This window comes from Schistocerca americana, chromosome 10 (genome assembly GCF_021461395.2).
Source record: "Schistocerca americana isolate TAMUIC-IGC-003095 chromosome 10, iqSchAmer2.1, whole genome shotgun sequence".
NCBI classification, from domain to species: Eukaryota; Metazoa; Arthropoda; class Insecta; order Orthoptera; family Acrididae; genus Schistocerca; species Schistocerca americana.
This window is the reverse complement of record NC_060128.1, coordinates 94582709-94606494: the sequence shown is the minus strand read 5'-3', so window position 1 is coordinate 94606494 and position 23786 is coordinate 94582709.

Below are 23786 nucleotides of genomic sequence, written 5' to 3'. Positions count from 1 at the left end.
ATGCGTACCATCACATTTCCGACTTGGTCAGATTGTAGCCTATCACGATTGCGGTTTATTGTATCATGACATTGCTGCTCGCGTTGGCCAAGATCCAATGACTGTTAGCAGAATATGGATTCGGTGGGTTCAGGAGGGTAGTAAGGAACGCCGTGCTGGATCCCAATGGCCTCGTATCACTAGCAGTCGAGATGACAGGCATCTTATCTGCATGGCTGCAACAGATCGTGCAGCCACGTCTCAATTCCTGAGTCAACAGGTGGGGACGTTTGCAAGACAACAACCATCTGCACGAACAGTTCGACAACATTTGCAGCGTCACGGACTATCAGCTCGGAGACCACGGCTGAGGTTACCCTTGACGCTGAATTACAGACAGGATCGCCTGCAATGATGTACTCAATGATGAACCTGGGTGCACGAATGACAAAACGTAATTTTTTGGGATGAATCCAGGTTCTGTTTACAGCATCATGATGGTTGCATCTGTGTTTGGCAACAACATGAGTGGTGAAACAATTACTGATGTATTCTTTGCTTGCAATTATTTGCTGGGGATATGTACACTGAGGTGACAAAAGTCATGGGGTACCTCCTAATATCGTGTCGGACCTCCTTTTGCTCAGCACAATGCAGCAACTCAATGTGGCATGGACTCAATAAGTTGTTGGAAGTCCCCTCCAGAAATATTGAGCCATAATACCTCAATAGAAATCCATAATTGTGGAAGTGCTGCCAGTGTAGAATTTTGTGCACAAACTGATCTCTTGATTATTTACCATGAAAGTTCGATGGTATTCATGTTAGGCTGCCTGAGTAGCCAATCATTTGCCTGAATTGTCCATAATCTTCTTAACCCTCAAGCGGGCGTGACGTTTTTCATAACACGAGCGGGCGTGCGGTGCACTTTGTACACGTGAAAAGAATATGTTTCCGTATGTTCCCAAGGTAAGTCATGTATGATCAATATCACAGTTTAATCTTTGTTTATTTCAACAAGGAGAAAATAAACTTACATAATATGAGCTAAACTACTGTGTTAGTAAACAATAATGAAATAAATTTTCACTGTAACTCTCTGTTGCCAAGGACAGGTGTTAAAGAGACAGCAATGACACATTCGAAGAATGAAGCAGTGCAGTTGCATCAGATCTCAGTCAGCTGCATATTCAATCACTAATTATCTCATAAACAACTGGCTCAATGTGGGATTATTATGCTAGTTTGTAGCTGGGCTCAGTTTTTTGAACTGATTGTAAATTTTTTCTTGCCATGATTGCTTTGTATTTTATATTACTGCTGCTCCCTTGGATGTATGACAATGCAATTTATAACTGTATTACCGAAGCAATACTGAAAGAATAGGTATAGGTTTGCACTTGGGAAACAAAAATGGAACTGCACAAAATCATTTTATTTTTGATTGGCGCACTTTATACACTGGTGCGCCCACTCGAGGGTTAAAACCAATCACAAATAATTGTTTCTCGGTGACATGGCACATTGTCATCTATGACAAGAAGTCCACGAATGACTGAAAATGGTCTCCAGGTAGTCATATAAAACCATTTCCAGTCAATGATCATTTCAATTGAAACAAAGGACCCAGTTCGTTCCATCTAAACACAACCCACACCATTATGAAGCCGCCACCAGCTTGCGCATTGTCTTGTTGACAACTTGGGCCCATGACTTGTGTGTGTGATTTTCCATTGTTTCATTCATTTGTTTATCATATTCTGTAGCCTCCCACAAGAATAACTTTCAGGGAGCTGGAATGAGTCTAGGTATACATTATCATAAGACAAAGGCATCATAAAAATTAATGTGATATCCCTACTGTATTAACTGTATATTGTCACTATATTGCTTAATTCTGTTCACTATTGTACCACCTAAATATAACTGAGTAAATTAGTAAGAAATTTGCTACTCTGAAAATAACTGCTGCCTCCTCAATTTTATCATATAGCCGCTCTTTATCTGCTATTAGTAGATTAATATTTACTTATATATTATGCTATGAGACCAAGACACTGCTGTATTTGCTTTTTGTTAATGTGGTCTTTTTATTTATTTATTTATTTTTACCCTTACTTTTCAACTTGAAGGGATTCAAAATTTTTCCATCATGCTGGATGGGAGCTTCTTGAATATCTTGCCTCCACTCTGAACCCAGGACAAGGCGGCAAAGTACATGAAAATTATTTTTGTATCTTGTATTGTGATTGTGTGTATCACAGTTCAGTTGAAACAGATTTTTATCATCAGCTGCAAAAACCATGTACAGCGATATGACTGAAAGAACTACAAGATTTTTAAAAAGACTTCTGCAAAATGTACAGATATCTACTTTACCCGGCATTCTTACTTCTTCCTTCTGCTGGACAAACACTTCATTTACTGTAGGTGTACTGCTACAGAAAATAATTCTGTAAGCCGGAGTTGACAACTATTTTGCAGGCTTGGAGGAAACTCATTTTCGAGATGGGATCAAGGCACTGGACCATCATTGGGCTAAGTGCATTAACCTACAAGGAGGCTACATTGAAAAATAAAAAAAAATAAAAAAATAAAAAAAATTCAGTGATGTAAGTACTTTTTTTCTATTCCATTTTGAGAACTTTTCAAACTGCCCTCGTATATGCATAAATGTAGTTTAAAACTGACATAGTGAGCATGTGGCAAGTGTTCTAGGGTCATCACAAGAATTCTGAAGTCGCCAAACTGTGTTCTTACTCAGCATTTTATCACCACTGAAGCTTTATAATGTGGTGTCTCTATAACATGCACTTGATACCTATACAAAATATTCCCAGAGAGGTACTGCAGTCACACAAAATAGGCTAAAAATGCGCTTAACATACATGAGAAGAACTTAAAATGATTTTCAAAAAATATGTAAAACTGTAAAGATAGCAAACTCAGTAAAGTAGTCCTAATAAAATTTACTCTTTTAAGAAACAAATTATAAGTGAGGTGTTTTCAATGAATTGTGATTGATTAGCAAAGTATCCAGAAAAAATTCAAAGATGCAAACAATTTTGTGTTACTCTTATACTACACATACTTATTTTTTGTTTTCATGTGTTGAAGTATATAATTGGGGTGAAGTATATAAATAAACATTCAAAACTTTACTGGACTATAGAATTCAGAAACTGCAAAATGGCTAAGCAGGGATGGCTAGAGGACAAATGTGAGGATGAAGAGGCATATATCACTAGGGATGAGATAGATACTGCCTACAGAAAAATTAAAGAAACCTTTGGAGAAAAGAGAACTACTTGCATGAATATCAAGAGCCCAGATGGAAACCCAGTTCTAAGCAAAGAAGGGAAAGCAGAAAACTGGGAGTACATAGAGGGTCTATATAAGAGCGATGTTCTTGAGGACAATATTATCGAAATAGAAGAGGATGTAAATGAAGATGAAGTGGGAGACATGATACTGCGTGAAGAGTTTGAAAGAGCACTGAAAGACTTGAGTCGAAACAAGGCCCCGGGAGTAGACAGAATTCCATTAGAACTACTGATGGCCTTGGGAGAGCCAGCCCTGACAAAACTCTACCATTTGGTGAGCAAGATGTATGAGACAGGCGGAATGCCCTCAGACTTCAGAAAGAATATAATAATTCCAATCCCAAAGGAAGCAGGTGTTGACAGATGTGAAAATTACCGAACTATCAGTTTAATAAGCCACTGCTGCAAAATACTAACATGAATTCTTTACAGACAAATGGAAAAACTGGTAGAAGCTGACCTCGGGGAAGATCAGTTTGGATTCTGTAGAAATGTAGGAACATGTGAGGCAATATTAACCCTACAACTTACCTTAGAAAATAGAGTAAGAAAATGCAAACCTATGTTTCTAGCGTTTGTAGACTCAGAGAAAGCTTTTGACAATGTTGACTGGAATATTCTCTTTCAAATTCTGAAGGTGACAGGGGTAAAGTACAGGGAACGAAAAGCTATTTACAATTTGTACGGAAACCAGATGGCAATTACAAGAGTGTAGTGGCATAAAAGGGAAGCAGTGGTTGGGAAGGGAGTGAGACAGGGTTGTAGCCTATCCCTGATGTTATTCAATCTCTATACTGAGCAAGCAGAAAAGAAAACAAAAGAAAAATCTGGAGTAGGAATTAGAATCCATAGAGAAGAAATTAAAACTTTGTCGTTCGTGAATGACATTGTGATTCTCTCAGAGACAGCAAAGGACCTGGAAGAGCAGCTGAGCAGAATGGACAGTGTCTTGAAAGGAGGATATAAGATGAACATCAACAAAAGCAAAATGAGGATAATGGAATGTAGTCAAATTAAGTCAGGTGATGCTGAGGGAATTAGATTAGGAAATGAGACACTTAAAGTAGTTAAGGAGTTTTGCTATTTGGGGAGCAAAATAACTGATGATGGTCGAAGTAGAGAGGATACAAAATGTAGACTGGCAATGGCAAGGAAAGCGTTTCTGAAGAAGAGAAATTTGTTAACATCGAGTATAGATTTAAGTGTTAGAAAGTCATTTCTGAAAGTATTTGTATGGAGTGTAGCCATGTATAGAAGTAAAACATGGATGATAAATAATTTGGACAAGAAAAGAATGGAAGCTTTTGATATGTGGTGTTACAGAAGAATGCTGAAGGTTAGATGGGTAAATCACATAACTAATGAGGAGGTATTGAATAGAATTGGGGAGAAGAGAAATTTGTGCCACAACTTGATTAGAAGAAGGGATCTGTTGGTAGGATATATTCTGAGGCACCAAGGGATCACCAATTTAGTATTGGAGGGCAGCATGGAGCGTAAAAATCGTAGAGGGAGACCAAGAAATGAATACACTAAACAGATTCAGAAGGATGTAGGTTGCAGTAGGTACTGGGAGAAGAAGAAGCTTGCACAGGATAGAGTAGCATGGAGAGCTGCATCAAACCAGTCTCTGGACTGAAGACCACAACAACAACAGAATTCATTTCAGGTAAACAGCACACCATACTGGGCAGGAAAAAGAAGGGAACCAGCAACAAAATGCTTGTGACAAAGAACAGAAAAGAATGAATATGTTCTTCTTTAAAAGACTGACAAAAAAGTGGGGAGGCCTCACTCCTCATTCTGCCTTCCTCACCAAAAATTTTGGCATGCGAACTTATTCATGCTTTCGTGCACTGAAAGAAAGTGATGGTGGAAGAGAAATGAGATGGTGATAGTGGGAGAGAGAAATTGGTAGTGAAACATAACAAGAGACAGATGGCGACAATAGCAGTTGGCGCCAAGGAGAGAGGAGATGGTCAGTGAGAGACAGTAGCAGTAAGAGAGAAACGGAGATGGATGGAGACAGAAGCAGTGGGAGCAAACAAGAGACGAGACAGTCAAAATGAAAAATACAGATGAGTGGAGGCCATACATAGGCTTGGGGTCATGTGTACCCTCCCAGGCTGGTGAACTTTTAAAACATAGGTACAGGGGAGAGTGCATTTTGTACCGACATTTTAAACATGTGGGTATAGGGGAAAAAGTAAGTTGGACCCTCATAATTTTTGAGCTGCCGAGGTTTGGTGGAGACAGTGGCAGTGGGAAAGAAAGACAAAAGGAGGCAGTGTAAGTGAGAGAGGAGGCAATGACAGCAGGATACACTATAAATCAGCCACAGGAAAAGGTGTCATTGGGACAATGTATAGACAATATTAGTGAGAGAGAAATGCTGAGTCATTATCATCATCATCATCATCATCATCATTTAAGACTGATTATGCCTTTCAGCGTTCAGTCTGGAGCATAGTCCCCCTTATAAAATTCCTCCATGATCCGCTATTCAGTGCTAACATTGGTGCCTCTTCTGATGTTAAGCCTATTACTTCAAAATCATTCTTAACTGAATCCAGGCACCTTCTCCTTGGTCTACCCCGACTCCTCCTACCCTCTACTGCTGAGCCCATGAGTCTCTTGGGTAACCTTGCTTCTCCCATGCGTGTAACATGACCCCACCATCTAAGCCTGTTTGCCCTGACTGCTACATCTATAGAGTTCATTCCCAGTTTTTCTTTGATTTCTTCATTGTGGACACCCTCCTGCCATTGTTCCCATCTACTAGTACCTGCAATCATCCTAGCTACTTTCATATCCGTAACCTCAACCTTGTTGATAAGGTAACCTGAATCCACCCAGCTTTTGCTCCCATACAATAAAGGTGGTCGAAAGTTTGAACGGTGTACAGATAACTTAGTCTCGGTACTGACTTCCTTCTTGTAGATGAGAGTAGATCGTAGCTGAGCGCTCACTGCATTAGCTTTGCTACACCTCGCTTCCAGTTCTGTCACTATGTTGCCATCCTGTGAGAATATGCATCCTAAGTACTTGAAACCGTCCACCTATTCTAACTTTGTTCCTCCTATTTGGCACTCAATCCGTTTATAGCTCTTTCCCACTGACATTACTTTCGTTTTGGAGCTGGTAACCTTCATACCATAGTCCTTACATTTCTGATCTATCTCTGAAATATTACTTTGCAAACTTTCAATCGAATCTGCCATCACAACTAAGTCATCCGCATATGCGAGACTGCTTATTTTGTGTTCACATATTTTAATCTCACCCAGCCAGTCTATTGTTTTCAACATATAATCCATAAATAATATGAACAACAGTGGAGACAAGTTGCAGCCTTGTCTTACCCCTGAAACTAATCTGAACCATGAACTCAATTTCCCATCAACTCTAACTGCTGCCTGACTAGCTATGTAAAGACCTTTAATTGCTTGCAAAAGTTTGCCTCCTATTCCATAATTTCATAGAACAGACAATAACTTCCTCCTAGGAACCCGGTCATATGCTTTTTCTAGATCTATAAAGCATAGATTTAATTTCCTGTTTCACTCGTAACACTTCTCCATTACTTGCCGTAAGCTAAAGATCTGGTCCTGACAACCTCTAAGAGGCCTAAACCCACACTGATTTTCATCCAATTGATCCTCAACTAATACTCGCACTTTCCTTTCAACAAGATTTTACCCACAATGCTGATTAAAGAGATACCTCTGTAGTTGTTACAATCTTTTCTGTTTCCATGTTTAAAGATTGGTGTGATTACTGCTTTCGTCCAGTCTGATGGAACCTGTCCTGACTCCCATGCCATTTCAATTACCCTGTGTAGCCATTTAAGACCTGACATTCCACTGAATTTGATGAGTTCCGACTTAATTTCATCCACCCCAGCTGCTTTATTGCACTGCAATCTATTGACCATTTTCTCCACTTCCTCAAATGTGATCCTATTTCCATCATCATTCCTATCCCATTCAACCTCGAAATCTGAAGCATTACTTATTGATTTTCACCTACATTGAGCAACTCTTCAAAATATTCCCTCCATCTGCTCAAGGCATCAACAGGATTCGCCAGCAGTTTTGCTGACTTGTCCAAAATACTTGTCATTTCCTTCTTACCTCCCTTTTGAAGACTGCTAATTACACTCCAAAATGGTTTCCAGCAGCTTGACCCAAAGTCTCCAACCTGTTTCCAAAGTCTTCCCAAGATTTCTTCTTGGATGCTGCAATTATCTGTTTGGCTTTGTTTCTTTCTTCAACATAACTTTCTCTGTCTACCTGAGTTCTAGTATGTAGCCATTTTTAATACGTCTTCTTTTTCCTTTTACAGGCTGCTTTGACTGTGTCATTCCACCAAGCTGTTTGCTTCATCCTACCTCTACACACTACTGTTCCAAGACATTCTTTAGCCACTTCTAGTAGTGTGTCCCTGTACCTTGTCCATTCCTTTCCCAATGACTGTTAATGACTACAGTCAACTAACTGGTACCTTTCTGAGATCACTGTTATGTACTTGTGCCTGATTTCCTTACCCTGAAGTTTCTCCACTCTTATCCTCCTACATATGGACCTGACCTCCTGCACTTTCAGCCTCACAATACCAATTTCACTGCAGATTAAATAGTGATCTGTGTCATCCCCTGAATACACGTGTGTCCCTCACAGCCTTCCTGAATTCCTGATCTGTTATTATATAGTCAATGACAGATCTGGTTCCCCTGCTTTCCCAAGTATACTGGTGAGTGTTCTTATGTTTAAAAAAGGAGTTTGTGATTACTAAGCCCATACTGGCACAGAAATCCAAGAGTTGTTACCCGCTCCTGTTGGCCTCCATATCCTCTCCAAATTTACCCATAACCTTTTCATACCCTTCTGTTCGATTTCCAATCCTGGCATTAAAATCACCCATGAGCAGAACACTGTCCTTTTCATTTACTCTAACAACTACATCACTGAGTGCATCATAAAAACTATCCATCTTATCTTGATCATCCCTTCAAAATGTGAATATACTGACACAATCCTAATTTTTTGGTAGACACTGTCAAATCTATCCACATCAGTCGTTTGTTTACATACCTTATTGCAACTATCCTGGGTTCCATTTCTTTCCTGATGTAAAGCCCTACACCCCATTGTGCTATTCCTGCTTTGACTCCTGACAGGTAGACCTTGTATTCTCCCACTTCCTCTTCTTTCTCACCCCTTACCCGAATGTCACTAAGAGCTAAAACGTCCAACCCCATGTTACTTGCAGCCTCTTCCAACTCTACCTTCTTCCCAGAGTAGCCCCCATTGATATTAATAGCTCCCCATCTCATTACCATTCATTTGCCGAGTTGTATCCTAGGAGTCCCTGGTTTGTCAATTAGAGGTGGGACTCCGTCACCTCCAAAGGTCCGAGGCATTTTACTCTGATTGTTGCCAGCATCATATTTAAAGTACCAGGGAAGCAGGTTGCTAGCCTTACTTGCCCCGGGTCCCATTGAGTTTTACCCCTAACGGTTGAGGGACTAATCGGTGTATTTGGTAGTCTTTGCCGTCTGAGCACAAAGGTGACCACGACTCAGACTATGTCCGAGATGCCCAGTTTTATTCCAAAGTAACTGGTATTCTGACTATCAGGCCCACTTACTTGGCCACTCGTACGTTGCCCATGGTTCATGAACTAGGACATGACTACAGGAACCCACACCATGAAGAAATGCTGAGTATGAAGGCTTAACTAGACAGATGCCGGGTAAAAGGATTTAGAATGTTGTGTATTAAAAGAGTCTGGATATGTTCACATGCCAAAATTCTTGGTAAGGAAGGAGGTATGAGGATTTTGACAACTGTTTGCCCACTTTTCTATCAGAAGAACATATTCATCTTTTTTGCGCTCTGACAGGAGAAATTTTTCTGCTGGTATAGAAAAGATTAAGTCTGCACCAGATTCTTTGAGAACTCTGACAGGATCTCATGGAAGGGCTCTAAGGAGTGTATCAGATTTTGATAACTGCTCGCATAAGTAAGTGACATCTACATAGGTGTGGATATATCCACAGTGAGAGCGACTTCATGGATAGAAGCTTGCACAAATGTGGATACCCTCTGGTGTATCTGTGGATAGTAATAGTCTGTGGTTGGCTTTGTAGACACCTTCCTGAGTTTATTTACACATTTCCACTGTGTAGACATTTAAAGGCGTTTTGCATTCCTGATCTGCTTCTAAATTTCAGTTGTCAGCCCAACGATGACCAGAAAAACCATGGAGCTGCTGAAGAACTTGGATTTACTAGAGGCAGTCAGGGAATGGCTGTATCCCAGAGCACCAACAACACCTCCCCTAGCTGGCCACAGTGGCCGAGTGGTTCTAGGCGCTGCCGTCCGGAACTGCGCTGCTGCTACGGTCACAAGTTCGAATCCTGCCTCGGGCATGGATGTCTGTGGTGTCCTTAGGTTAGTTAGGTTTAAGTAGTTCTAAGTCTAGGGAACTGATGACCTCAGATGTTAAGTCCCACAGTGCTTAGATCCAGTTGAACCATTTTTGAACACCGTAACTACACTACTGGCCATTAAAATTGCTACACCAAGAAGAAATGCAGATGATAAACAGGTATTCACTGGACAAATATATTATACTAGAAGTGACATGTGATTACATTTTCACGCAATATGGGGGCACAGATCCTGAGAAATCAGCACCCAGAACAACCGCCTCTGGCCGTAATAACGGCCTCGATACACCTGGGCATTACGTCAAACAGAGCTTGGATGGCGTGTACAGGTACAGCTGCCTATGCAGCTTCAGCACGATACCACAGTTCATCAAGAGTAGTGACTGGTGTATTGTAACAAGCCAGTTGCTCGCCCACCATTGACCAGACGTTTTCAATTGGTGAGAGATCTGGAGAATGTGCTGGCCAGGGCAGCAGTCGAACATTTTCTGTATCCAGAAAGGCCCGTACAGGACCTGCAACATGCGGTCGTGCATTATCCTGGTGAAATGTAGGGTTTTGCAGGGATTGAATGAAGGGTAGAGCCACAGGACGTAACACATCTGAAATGTAACGTCCAGTGTTCAAAGTGCCGTCAATGCGAACAAGAGGTGACCGAGACGCGTAACCAATGGCACCCCATACCATCATGGCAGGTAATATGCCAGTATGGTGATGACAAATACACGCTTCCAATGTGCATTCACCGTGATGTCGCCAAACATGGATGCAGCCATCATGGTGCTGTAAACAGAACTTGGATTCATCCTAGTAAATGACATTGCACCATTCGTGCGCCCAGGTTCGTCGTTGAGTACACCATCACAGGTGCTCATGTTTGTGATGCAGCATCAAGGGTAACCGCAGCCACGGTCTCCGAGCTGATAGTCCATGCTGCTGCAAATGTCATCAAACTGTTTGTGCAGATGGTTGTTGTCTTGCAAACGTCCCCATCTGTTGACTCAGGGATCGAGACGTGGCTGCACGATCTGTTACAGCTGTGTGGATAAGATGCCTGTCATCTTGACTGCTAGTGATATGAGGCTGTTGGGATCCAGCACAGCATTCCGTATTAGCCTTCTAAACCCACCGATTCCATATTCTGCTAACAGTTATTGGATCTCTACCAACACGAGCAGCAATGTCGCGATACGATAAAATGCAATCGCGATAGGCTACAATCCGACCTTTATCAAAGTCGGAAACGTGAAGGTACGCATTTCTCCTTCTTACAACAACATTTCACCAGGCAACGCTGGTCAAGTGCTGTTTGTGTATGAGAAATCGGTTGGAGACTTTCCTCACGTCAGCACGTTGTAGGTGTCGCCACCGGTGTGAATTCTCTGAAAAGCTTATCATTTGCATATCACAGCATCTTCTTCCTGTCGGTTGAATTTCGTGTCTGCAGCATGTCGTCTTCGTGGTGTAGCAATTTTAATGGCCAGTTGTGCGTATGGACTGCCCAGGATACACAAAGAGGGGGTGCCTCTACGACTAATACTCGACACCATCAATTTGTACAACTATGGACTGGCCAAACATCTGGCAACACTCCTAAAACCCCTTGTGGGACACTTGACATCATGTGAACAAGTGGGTAGATTTCGTGGGAATACTTAAGGACATGCGATTACAAAGAAATGATTTTCTAGTGAGCTTCATGCAAGTACCTCTGCAAGACTCCTTGGCTCCGCTGAATTGACATTTCGAGCCTCAAAAAGAGAAATTCTTTGAACATGTACTAACAACCACCCACATTCTTATTCTTCTTCCATTACTGCCTCTGTGGGACCACGGGTAGCCCTTTTGTGGACTGCATTTTCCTCTTCTTCTCCCAGAACCTCTTCATTCTTTCTCTTCTTCTCTCCCGCTCTTCTTCCGAGATCTTCAGTTTCCGTTTCTCCTGGCGGCTCCACTGGTGACACTCTAATCTTTTCCTGTATTCTTCTCTGTCATTGATCTCCGGCATATTTGTCGGTGTGTATTTGTTCCTCCAATTTTCCTTTCCTTCGACCTAGATCCCCAATTCCAACCAGTCCTTCCAAAGTCCAACAACCCACTTGGTTCCTGTCTTTCCCCTTGTCCTTTCTGTTGTTTTCCACACTCTCTTCATCATTCTGTCCATGCTCATCCTAACTACATGCCCAGCAAACCTTGCCCTTTTGAGTCTGATTTCCTCGGATATTGTTCCCATGTCCTGGTACAATTCATCCCTAGGTCTTCGCATCCACCTCTTTTGGGACCTAGTATTTTTCTCAGTAGTTTTCTCTCTTCTTTCTCTAGTTGTTCTGCCCCATTTCTTCCTACTGCATTCCTCACTGTTGCTTTGTAGTGGCGTATCTTTGCCTCTGTGGATATATTCTTTTCATTGTATATCTCTCTCGTCATGTAGAAGGCTGACCTCATCTTATTTATCCTCTCTGTTATTCCCTCATTGCTCGAATCAGATGGAGTGGCCACAGGATTCCCTCTTGTTCCAGGCATTGCAAATCTATGCATGGAACACTTTCAGGACGTGGCCCTCCAAACTGCCCACCAAAAACCCAAGGACTTTCAACCACTATGTTGACAATACTTTTGTGGTTTGGCAGCATGGCAGGCAGGCTGTGGATGAGTTTCTGGACCACCTTAACAGTATCCATGAAAACATCGCCTTTGTTATGTAAATAGATAAGAATGGGTACCTCCCATTTCTCAATATACTAATAAGAAAGAAGCAGGTGGCACACTGTGTCATTCAGTATATAGGAAGAAGATGCACATATACCTGTACCTGCATGCAACAAGCTGACACCATCCAGTGCAGTGGCAAACAGTACTGTCCACCTTGGTGCACTGGGTGCAAGTCGTCTGTGGCGAAGAATGCCTCTCAGATGAACTGCAGCACTCGAAGGAGGTATTTCTCAAAAATGTGTACAGAAAGCACAGTTTAGGAAGGCATTCAAGATGAGACAGGTCGTGGAAAATTGGGAAGAGGGAGAAGAGGACAAGAGTGAGTGTTCATCGAACGTGAGGGAATCATCTGGAGTGCCCCAGGGAAGTGTGGTAGGTCCGCTGTTGTTTTCTATCTACATAAATGATCTTTTGGATAGGGTGGATAGCAATGTGCGGCTGTTTGCTGATGATACTGTGGTGTATGGGAAGGTGTCATCGTTGAGTGACTGTAGGAGGATACAAGATGACTTGGACAGGATTTGCGATTGGTGTAAAGAATGGCAGCTACCTTTAAATATAGATAAATGTAAATTAATGCAGATGAATAGGAAAAGGAATCCCATAATGTTTGAATACTCATTAGTAGTGTAGCGCTTGACACAGTCACATCAATTAAATATTTGGGCGTAACATTGCAGAGCGATATGAAGTGGGACAAGCATGTAATGGCTGTGGAAGGCAGATAGTTGTCTTTGGTTCATTGGTAGGATTTTGGGAAGATGTAGTTCATCTGTAAAGGAGACCGCTTATAAAACACTAATACAACCTATTCTTGAGTACTGCTCGGGCATTTGGGATCCCTACCAGGTCGAATTGAGGGAGGACGTAAAAGCGGGCTGCTAGATTTGTTACTGGTAGGTTTGATCATCACGCGAGTGTTACGGAAATCCTTCAGGAACTCGGGTGGGAGTCTCTGGAGGAAAGGAGGCGTTATTTTTGTGAATCGCTACTGAGGAAATTTAGAGAACCAGCATTTGAGGCTGACTGCAGTACAATTTTACTGCCGCCAACTTATATTTCGCGGAAAGACCACAAAGATAAGATAAGATACATTAGGGCTCTTACAGAGGCATATATGCAGTCATTTTTCCCTCGCTCTGTTTGGGAGTGGAACAGGGAGAGAAGATGCTAGTTGTGGTACAAGGTACACTCCGCCACGCACCGTATGGTGGATTGCGGAGTATGTATGTAGATGTAGATGTAGACACTTTTCTTCCATATTTGGGACCTCTGTCAGCCAAAATTGGCAGGCTTCTGGAAAAATTGAACATTGTCTTCTGGACACTGCTGAAGATGGAGTGGCTTGGCTCTGTGAAAGGCTCACTTAAACTCAACAGACCAGGAATTTACAGCATAGCATGCAAATGCAGTCAACAATACATCGGACAAATGCTGCGAAGTATTTCTAAAAGCTGTGAGGACACATCAGACGTGTGACTTGGTCACATGGAGAAATTGGCAATAGCAGGACACAGCATCAAGGAGGGCCACACATTTGACTTTGAGAACACTAATATCCTCTGCTAAGCTGCCGGCTATTGGGACAGCATCCTAAAAGAGTCCCGAAATTTAGGTTGATGAGAATCTTGTAAGCAGAGACAGAGGATTCCGGCTGAGTGTGGCACGGAATCCAGTGACAGTGGCAATTTATCGAGAGTGTGCACACCACCATTGTCCTCGCGAGAAAGGGCTGGAATGCTCTGACAGGGATGCAAATGGTGTGCTTACTACCCTTACCACCTCGACTTTGCCTCCCCCCCCCCCCCCCTTACCCATTGACCTCTCTGTCCCCAGTGTCCTGGAGCCAGGTGGAGGGGGACATACCACAGATATAAGTAAGATGGCATCCACAAAATCTCAACACTTTCCCAGAAGACAACAAGTGTGTCACTTGTCAAAACACCATAGTTTTATAACACTGCCACCTGGCTGGAAACCTGAGAACTTTCCATCGAATGTATAGGGTAGGAAAGTCTACATTCACCTGCTCAGTTGTCATGTTTGCTTTACATATGATTAGGCAAAGCTTTTGCCTACATGATATTTGTGTGTAGGTCTTGCTTAGTGGTAATTTTCTGTGTCTGGAAGTGAGTATTTCAGTTTCACTTGTTCCTTAGAATACTTATTGTATATGATGATTGGTGATTCAGCACCACATGTCTGTTTTGAGGGTAGCTGAAAACTTGCAATCTGCATTCATTTTTTGAAGATTTGAAGGCCCTGGTTTTGTCTAACTGCACCTATGGACGTTGTGTCATGGCTACTACCTTAACTTTCATATGATCTGCAAAATGAGTTCTGGAAGACATCCCAGATGAAATGTAAGTTGAGAAGTTAACACTTTGTAGTGCCTGAGTGAACAGCTAAGAAGTACATCAGACTTAAGGCATACTGAGAGTATATTTATGCTTACCTTTTCCTTATTGTACATGGTCTCCATGAAAATACTCCCCTCCACAATTGATACACTGCTCCCAGTGCCGTTTCCACTTCCAGAAACAGTCTTGGTACTGCAGCAAACGTACATTTACAGTGCCTTTAACTTTGTTGCTCTGTAACATTGTTGGATGACATTTCTGGACATGGGTTCCTATGCAAAACTGGATCTATTAATCACCTCCACAACCTCTAGAGACGTGTAACATGAATTGTGAAACACCTTGTACATTGCAAATCTCTGTAATGTATATGGCAAAGACTACTTAGCATGGTACCACATGTCTGTTCATGTTTGAATCTCATATTTAATGTTGGAAGTATGACTGCTTAACATTCGATCACCTAAGGCGAGTCTCTGAGACTCATTATATTACATTTTCATTTTCATTAACTGTAAATATTTGTACTGCTATTTCATCATTTAACTGTTCTCTTAGGATTGTGATGGTGGTGTTTAGTTTGTGGGGCACTCAACTGCAAGGTTGTCAGTGGCAGTAGAAATTCCCAATCTTTACACAGTCCAATCTAGCCACATTCACAAATGATGATGCAATGATGAGGACAACACAAACATCCAATCCCCGGGCAGAGAAAGTCCCTAACCCGGCCAGGAATCGAACCTGGGATTACAAGTAGCAATGCTAGGCACTAGACCATGAACTGCAGACTCATAGGATTGTTTTTTGCTCCTACAAATGGCAAGCACAAAGATTTTATATCGTTTTTTTATACCTAAATAGGTTTTTAAAAATATTTGTGCTTTAATACTTGAGCTCAGTCTCTCAGACACATTTGATATTTTTTTTCATTTCTTGGCTTTGTTTATAGTTCATTGTTGACTGATACAGTTCCCAACAGTCATTTAATGAACAAAGTAAGAGCATATGGACTATCAGACCAATTGTGTGATTGGATTGAAGAGTTCCTAGATAACAGAACGCAGCATGTCATTCTCAATGGAAAGAAGTTTTCTGAAGTTAGAGTGATTTCAGGTGTGCCGCAGGGGAATATATAAATGACCTTGTGGATAACATCGGAAATTCACTGAGGCTTTTTTCGGATGATGCTGTAGTACATCAAGAGGTTGTAACAATGGAAAATGCTCTCCTCAGACAATACAACAGACCTCCACTCTGCCGTTCACTGAGCTCTCAGCTGACAGCACTGAAGTCACAGTTGGTAGTGGTTTGAGGTCAGCGGAATGCATGCTGCATCTACATCTACATATATACTATGCTCGCCACCAAGCAGTGTGTGGCAGAGGGCACAATTCGCACCAAAGTCATATTCCCCCCCCCCCCCCCCCCCCTTCTGTTCCACTCGCGGATCGTGCGAGGGAAAAACGACTGTCTGAACGCCTCAGTACGAGCTCTTATTTTCCTCATCTTTTAATGGTGATCATTGTGCAATTTGAAAGTTGGTGGTAATAATATATGCTCTACATCCTCGGTAAAGATTGGATTTCTAAATTTAGTGAGCAGCCCCTTCTGTTTAGCGCACCATCTATCTGCAAGTGTGTCCCACTTCTAACTTACTATGTGTCTTGTAACGTTCTCGCGATGGCTAAATGTACCAGTCATGAATCTTGCCAGTCTTCTTTGGACCTTCTCAATCTCTTGAATCAGACCCAACTGGTAAGGGTCCCATACAGACGACCAATACTCCAAGACTGGACGACCTAACGTATTGTAAGCTATTTCCTTTGTTGAAGGACTGCATCGCTTCAGGATTGTACCAATAAACCGCAATCTAGAGTTCGCCTTACCCATTACTTGTGTAATCTGATCATTCCATTTGAGATCATTTTGAATAGTCACACCCAAATACTTGCCGGATATTACCGCTTCCAAAGATTGGGCATTTATTTTGTACTCTTACATTAATGGGGATATTTGCCTTGTTATACACAGTACATTACACTAACTAATATTGAGAGATAACTGCCAGTCATTACACCATGCATTTATTTTCTGCAAATCCTCATTGACTTGTTCACAACTTTTGTCTGATACTACTTTCCTGTAGACTACGGCAGCATCGGCAAACAGTCTAAGGCCGCTGTCAATACCATCAACCAGATCGTTTATGTAAATCGTAAAAAGCAGAGGACCTATTACGCTGCCCTGCGGCACACCTGAAGTTATGCTTGTTTCTGTTGAAGTCACCCCGTTCAGGACGACATACTGCTTCCTGTCTGTTAGAAAACTTTCTATCCAACTGCATGTGTCATCAGATGGACCATAAGCGAGCACATTTTGTAGCAAGTGACAGTGTCGAACTGAGTTGAACACCTTTCAAAAGTTGAGAAATATGACATCAACCTGGGAGCAAGTATCTAGAGCCGGTTGTATATCATGCACAAGAGGGCCAGCTGTGTCTTGCATGACCGCTGTTTCCTAAAACCATGCTGGTTTCTGCAGATGAGCTTCTCAGAGTCTAGAAAGGTCATTATGTCTGAACATAAGATATGTTCCACGATTCTACAACAAATCGATGTCAGTGAAATTGGCCGGTAATTATATACATCCGATTTTCTACCCTTTTATAGATTGCTAAGACCTGGGCCTTCTTCCAGTCCCATGGAATGCAGGGCATTGGCTTGGAGCTGCCCTTGAAGTAACTGATTTGTGACAGTTCATTACGTCACTTCAGTGCCAACTGGTGCTGAAATTGCTACTGCAGATGCTGTGCGAAGCACCAGAGCTATATGCCGAACACGGTCATCTTCCCTCTCGGTATTGCCACACGGCTGTTTGGAGCACAGTCTTCTTGCAACCGTACATTCTCGTGACCACGGCTGCCAGTTATCGTGCACAGTGGCTACATTCCTGCCACGTCTTCTTGCACTATTGCAGAAGGAACATGTAGTTTCTTGTAGCCCTATTATATGGCCTCAATGAAACTCAGTGAGGTGTTGATAAAAATGACATCTTTGTTGCCTTAAAGGCATTCTCGACTAACATCAGCTCACCACATCCGGTCCCTCACGACCTGAGTTGCATCCTCACAGTGGCGCTACTAATGCCACTCTTATGCAACCGGCATGAAATTTGAGTAGAAGTCACCTTTCAGATGCAGAAACACACCTATTGACACTCTTTTATGTTGCACAACTCTTTCTTGGTGTTGCAATTTTTTTCCTATCAGTGTTTTTTTTTCATGGTTTATTACTGAGTGAATTAAAACAAAAAATATTGTGACTTAACCACAGTAAATATATTGTTATTAATAAAACCTTGCTGTAATAGTATTTATTCATATTTTCCTTATTGTCTTAAGTGAAAAGATAACAATATGAAGAAAGCCTTTGACAATGTTGACTGGAATACTCTCTTTCAGATTCTGAAGGTGGCAGGGGTAAAATACAGGGAGCGAAATGCCATTTACAATTTGTATAGAAACCAGATGGCAGTTATAAGAGTCAGGGGGCATGAAAGGGAAGCAGTGGTTGGGAAGCGAGTGAGACAGGGTTGTAGCCGATGTTATTCAATCTGTATATTGAGGAAGCAGTAAAGGAAACAAAAGAAAAATTCGGAGTAGGAATTAAAATCCATGGACAAGAAATAAAAACCTTGAGGTCCACCGATGACATTGTAATTCTGTCAGAGACAGCAAAGGACTTGGGAGAGCAGTTGAACGGAATGGATAGTGTCTTGAAAGGAGGATACAAGATGAACATTAACAAAGCAAAACGAGGATAATGGAATGTAGTCGAATTAAGTCGGGTGATGCTGAGGGAATTAGATGAGGAAATGAGACACTTAAAATAGTAAAGGAGTTTTGCTATTTGGGGAGCAAAATAACTGATGATGGTTGAAGTAGGGAGGATATAAAATGTAGACTGGCAATGGCAAGGAAAGCGTTTCTGAAGAAGAGAAATTTGTTAACATCAAGTATAGATTTAAGTGTCGGGAAGTCGTTTCTGAAAGTATTTGTATGGAGTGTAGCCATGTATCGAAGTGAAACATGGACAATAAATAGCTTAGAGAAGAAGAGAATAGAAGCTTTCGAAATGTGGTGCTACAGAAGAATGCTGAAGATCAGATGGGTAGATCACATAACTAATGAGGAGGTATTGAATAGGATTGGGGAGAAGTTTGTGGCACAACTTGACTAGAAGGATGGATCGATTGGTAGGACATGTTCTGAGGCATCAAGGGGTCACCAATTTAGCATTGGAGGGCAGCGTGGAGGGTAAAAATCGTAGAGGGAGACCAAGAGATGAATACACCAAGCAGATTCAGAAGGCTGTAGGTTGCTGTAGGTACTGGGAGATGAAGAAGCTTGCACAGGATAAAGTAGTATGGAGAGCTGCATCAAACCAGTCTCAGGACTGAAGACTACAACAACAACAACATGAAAAAAAAAAAAAAAAAATACCTGAGTTCTGCAGACTCATCTCGGATGTCTGCTGTGATAAAATAGCTTGTGTATTCTTGCGTTAAATGTCTCTGTGCATGTAGCAGTTAGTCTAATGTTACATTCACAGATCTTATGAGAGCCACGTTGTAACACCACAGCTCTAATGCTGTACAGATGTATTTTGCCTTTTGTTTTGGTTTAATGTTATAACATTGAGTATCTGTAAATGTTGTTGGATTGAATTGATATCATGAGAGTGTTTATTCTTTTCTGTGTAAAAAACTTTGATGTCATGGTTTGATTGTATGCAATGTAGTGTATCTATCATTTAAAAATCTTTGTCTCATTTGGAGGGAGACAAAACTTAGTGTATATAACTGTGCTGTTGTTTAAATAATTTTTTATAAAAATGTTAATATGTGCAAATGTTCTGTTTTATTTAAAATGTTTGTTTGTTGTTATGTAAACTGCCGACCTTCACTTAGGGTTCTTAGTTATACCATGTAAAAGGTGTCCCCTAGGGAACGGAACTGAGTAGCGCTCGCAAATTGTGGTTGGCCTAGGTAGAAAAGGTGGAACCAAGAGTCAGTCGGGGACGAGCTACCAAACTGTGAACTGCCCATGTAAAATTGTACATTGTGCTGGTTCTGACAGAGGCTGTCCCTGACGCTTTCCAATGCCTCGGATGGATGGATAAAGAGCTGGAACTATTCTGAAATTGGTATCTATCATCGCCAACAAGAAGAAACAGAGTCCAGCAATTCTGCCTGCAAATCCACCTACCAACATGCAATCGCCACCACATTGCGCAATCACTGTAGTGGAACACTATAGTAATGTACAGTGAAGGGCCAGCTTGTTGGATCTGTTAGTGTGCTCAAATATAAGTTAATTTATAACTGAATTTATGTATCTACCTGAATTCATAACACCTCTCAGGTTCCTCTCCGCTTGAACTAAAGTGATTACCGAGTCTCCTTATTGAAAGAACATTGAAGCATAGTGTTTTAACTAAATAATGCCTCTTGAACATAGTAAAAAGAAAGTTAAAGTTAAAGTGGCAAGAGAGTGAGTTACAGTAAATGATGCTTGCAGAAAATAATTTTCCTATTAAAACTGCTTATTAATATGTTGTTGCCAACTTCAAAATTAAAGGTTCTTAAAACTGAGGCTTATAAAGTTTTGCTTATTAAATGATCACATTGCTGCCTGTTGTAAATCTTAAAAGGTGAGTCAGTATCTTACAAATATGTTAATTTTGTGTCTCACTGTAGTAAAAGTGGAAAACTGCAATAGTGGAAAGTCATATTCTCATACTTGCTAAGCACTGGTTTCTTTTGGGTATTGAAAGTTCATATTACTAGAGTAATACGATCCACAGGTTATCCTTTTTGCTCATGATAAATAACAATTAATAGAAAGATCACTATTTATGAAAACAATAATTTCTTTAGTCAAAAGACAGTGAGAAGTAACCTGTCAGTGAATTCCAATTAACTTTCATTCTAAATAGAATAATATTTAGTTGGGAGAGACTTAACCTGTAATCAGTTCATAATTTTGCAGTGAACTACATTTACAATTTTATGTCAGCTAGGAAAATGTTTGGAAAGTAATACTGAACCTATGTCCAATTTGGGATTCTACAGTGTATATTAATAGTAATGTTATAGAGAACGTTCAGTTTGAATAAGTCCTGAAAGTAATAGTGTGTATTGTTATCTGCTATATTTATGCAAATAATCTTTTCAACTCTGTCAGCTCCAGACTTACCAGTAACGTTAACGTATGCAAGTGTCAGATTTCACTGCACCCGCGTGTGGCAAAATATAGATTGTTTGTCCGTTAAAGTTACTCATACCTACTTTCTTAAACAAGGATGCCTAATTAGGCTGGTGACCGTTTTCTTTATTCTTTAAACAGTGTTGTTGTTGTTGTGGTCTTCAGTCCTGAGACTGGTTTGATGCAGCTCTCCATGCTAATCTATCCTGTGCAAGCTCCTTCATCTCCCAGTACCTACTGCAACCTACATCCTTCTGAATCTGCTTAGTGTATTCATCTCTTGGTCTCCCTCTACGATTTTTACCCTCAACGCTGCCCTCCAATGCTAAATTTGTGATCCCTCGATGCCTCAGAACATGTCCTGCCAATCGATCCTTTCTTCTAGTCAAGTTGTGCCACAAACTTCTCTTCTCCCCAATCCTATTCAATACCTCCTCATTAGTTACGTGATCTACCCACCTAATCTTCAACATTCTTCTGTACCACCACATTTTGAAAGCTTCTATTCTCTTCTTGTCCAAACTATTTATTGTCCATGTTTCACTTCCATACATGGCTACACTCCATACCAATACTTTCAGAAACGACTTCCTGACACTTAAATCTCAATGTTAACAAGTTTCTCTTCTTCAGAAACGCTTTCCTTGCCATTGCCAGTCTACATTTTATATCCTCTCTTCTTCGACCATCATCAGTTATTTTGCTCCCCAAATAGCAAAACTCCTTTACTACTTTAAGTGTTTCATTTCCTAATCTAATGCCCTCAGCATCAACCGACTTAATTCGACTGTATTCCATTATCCTTGTTTTGCTTTTGCTGATGTTCATCTTATATCCTCCTTTCAAGACACTGTCCATTCCATTCAACTGCTCTTCCAAGTCCTTTGCTGTCTCTGACAGAATTACAATGTCATCGGCAAACCTCAAAGTTTTGTTTCTTCTCCCTGGATTTTAATAGCTACTCCAAATTTTTCTTTTGTTTCCTTTACTGCTTGCTCAATATACAGATTGAATATCATCGGGGAGAGGCTACAACCCTGTCTCACGGCCTTCCCAACCACTGCTTCCCTTTCATGCCCCTCGACTCTTATAACTGCCATCTGGTTTCTGTACAAATTTTAAATAGCCTTTCGCTCCCTGTATTTTACCCCTGCCACCTTCAGAATTTGAAAGAGAGTATTCCAGTCAACATTGTCAAAAGCTTTCTCTAAGTCTACAAATGCTAGAAACGTAGGTTTGCCTTTCCTTAATCTTTCTTCTAAGATAAGTCGTAAGGTCAGTATTGCCTCACGTGTTCCATTGTTTCTACGCAATCCAAACTGATCTTCCCCGAGGTCGCCTTCTACCAGTTTTTCCATTCGTCTGTAAATAATTCGTGTTAGTATTTTGCAGCTGTGACTTATTAAACTGATAGTTAAACAGTGTAGCTAGGTAAAATATTATTTGTTACTGTTTGAATATTTACGTAATTCTGACTTTCACTTCTGATAAGCCACCTGCGTTAGGTACAACACGGTCAACATAACGAAATTCCTCTCAGAGGGTAACACTGCTCTGTTTCTTCATACTATAATTACTTGAATAAGAATAATTTCATTATACCAACTGCCTTCAGCTTTGAGGTTATGGTATAGTAGTAGCAGACGGTAGTGTTATAACGTATAGTGAGTGGGCAGAGAAATATATCTGAGTTCTTCTCTTAATACTGATTCTTGAAACTTTAATTAGTCTTTCTTGGGTAACTGGTGCTTACCTTCCAACATCTGCTAATTTCCGTTTTTCAACATTTCTGCAGCTCTTATGCAAACCAGACAAACCTGTGACCACTTTTGCCACCCTTCTCTGTATAAGTTCAAGATACTGAGTTAGTCCTAATTGTTATTAGTACCAACAAGTGAACAATATTCTGAGATGAGGTGCCCAATTGGTTTGTAATTCAGTCTAGTTTGAAGACTGACTGTATTTTCTCAAGAATGAATCATAGTCTGCCATCCACCTTGCTATGGCTGTGTCTGTGAGATCATTCTGTTTCATAACCCCGTAAATTATTACACAATGGTGTGTGTATAAGTAGACTAATCCAAATTGTGACTTACTGGTGTTTCAGCATAGAATACCACTTTTCTGTGTCCTGTGAAGTGCAAATTTTCCTTGTTTGAACATTTACAACAAATTGGCGATCATTGCTCCACTTTTAAATTTTGTAAATATATGTCCAGACGTATGAGCAGCTTTTTTTCAGGCAGTACTTTACCTGCAAAAAGTCTGAGATTGACACCGTAGACATCTTCAGAGGTTATTTACATGTTTCCACAATGCTGCTTTTTAAATCATGTTTACACTCCTGGTTCCCACCTAAATTTCAGTTATCGTGTTTGCTTTTCACATGATTCAATCATTCCTTTTGTTAAAAAATATTTTCTTTGTGTGTAGGTCATGGTGTTTGCTAATTTTCCTTGTCTGGTAGTGAGTATTTCAGATTCACTTGGACCTTATTATACTTGTTCCTTTTTGGGATTTCCCCTTTGGCATATGTGGTTTGGTTGTGAGTACCATTTTGGTGTAAGGTCTCACTAGAACAATTTTAGTTTTAATATAATATATGTTTGGTGCTGTTCTGTCACAAATTATTACATAATGTAAGCATGATGATTCTGACATGTAGTAACAAAAGAAAAAATGTTGTAAATTGC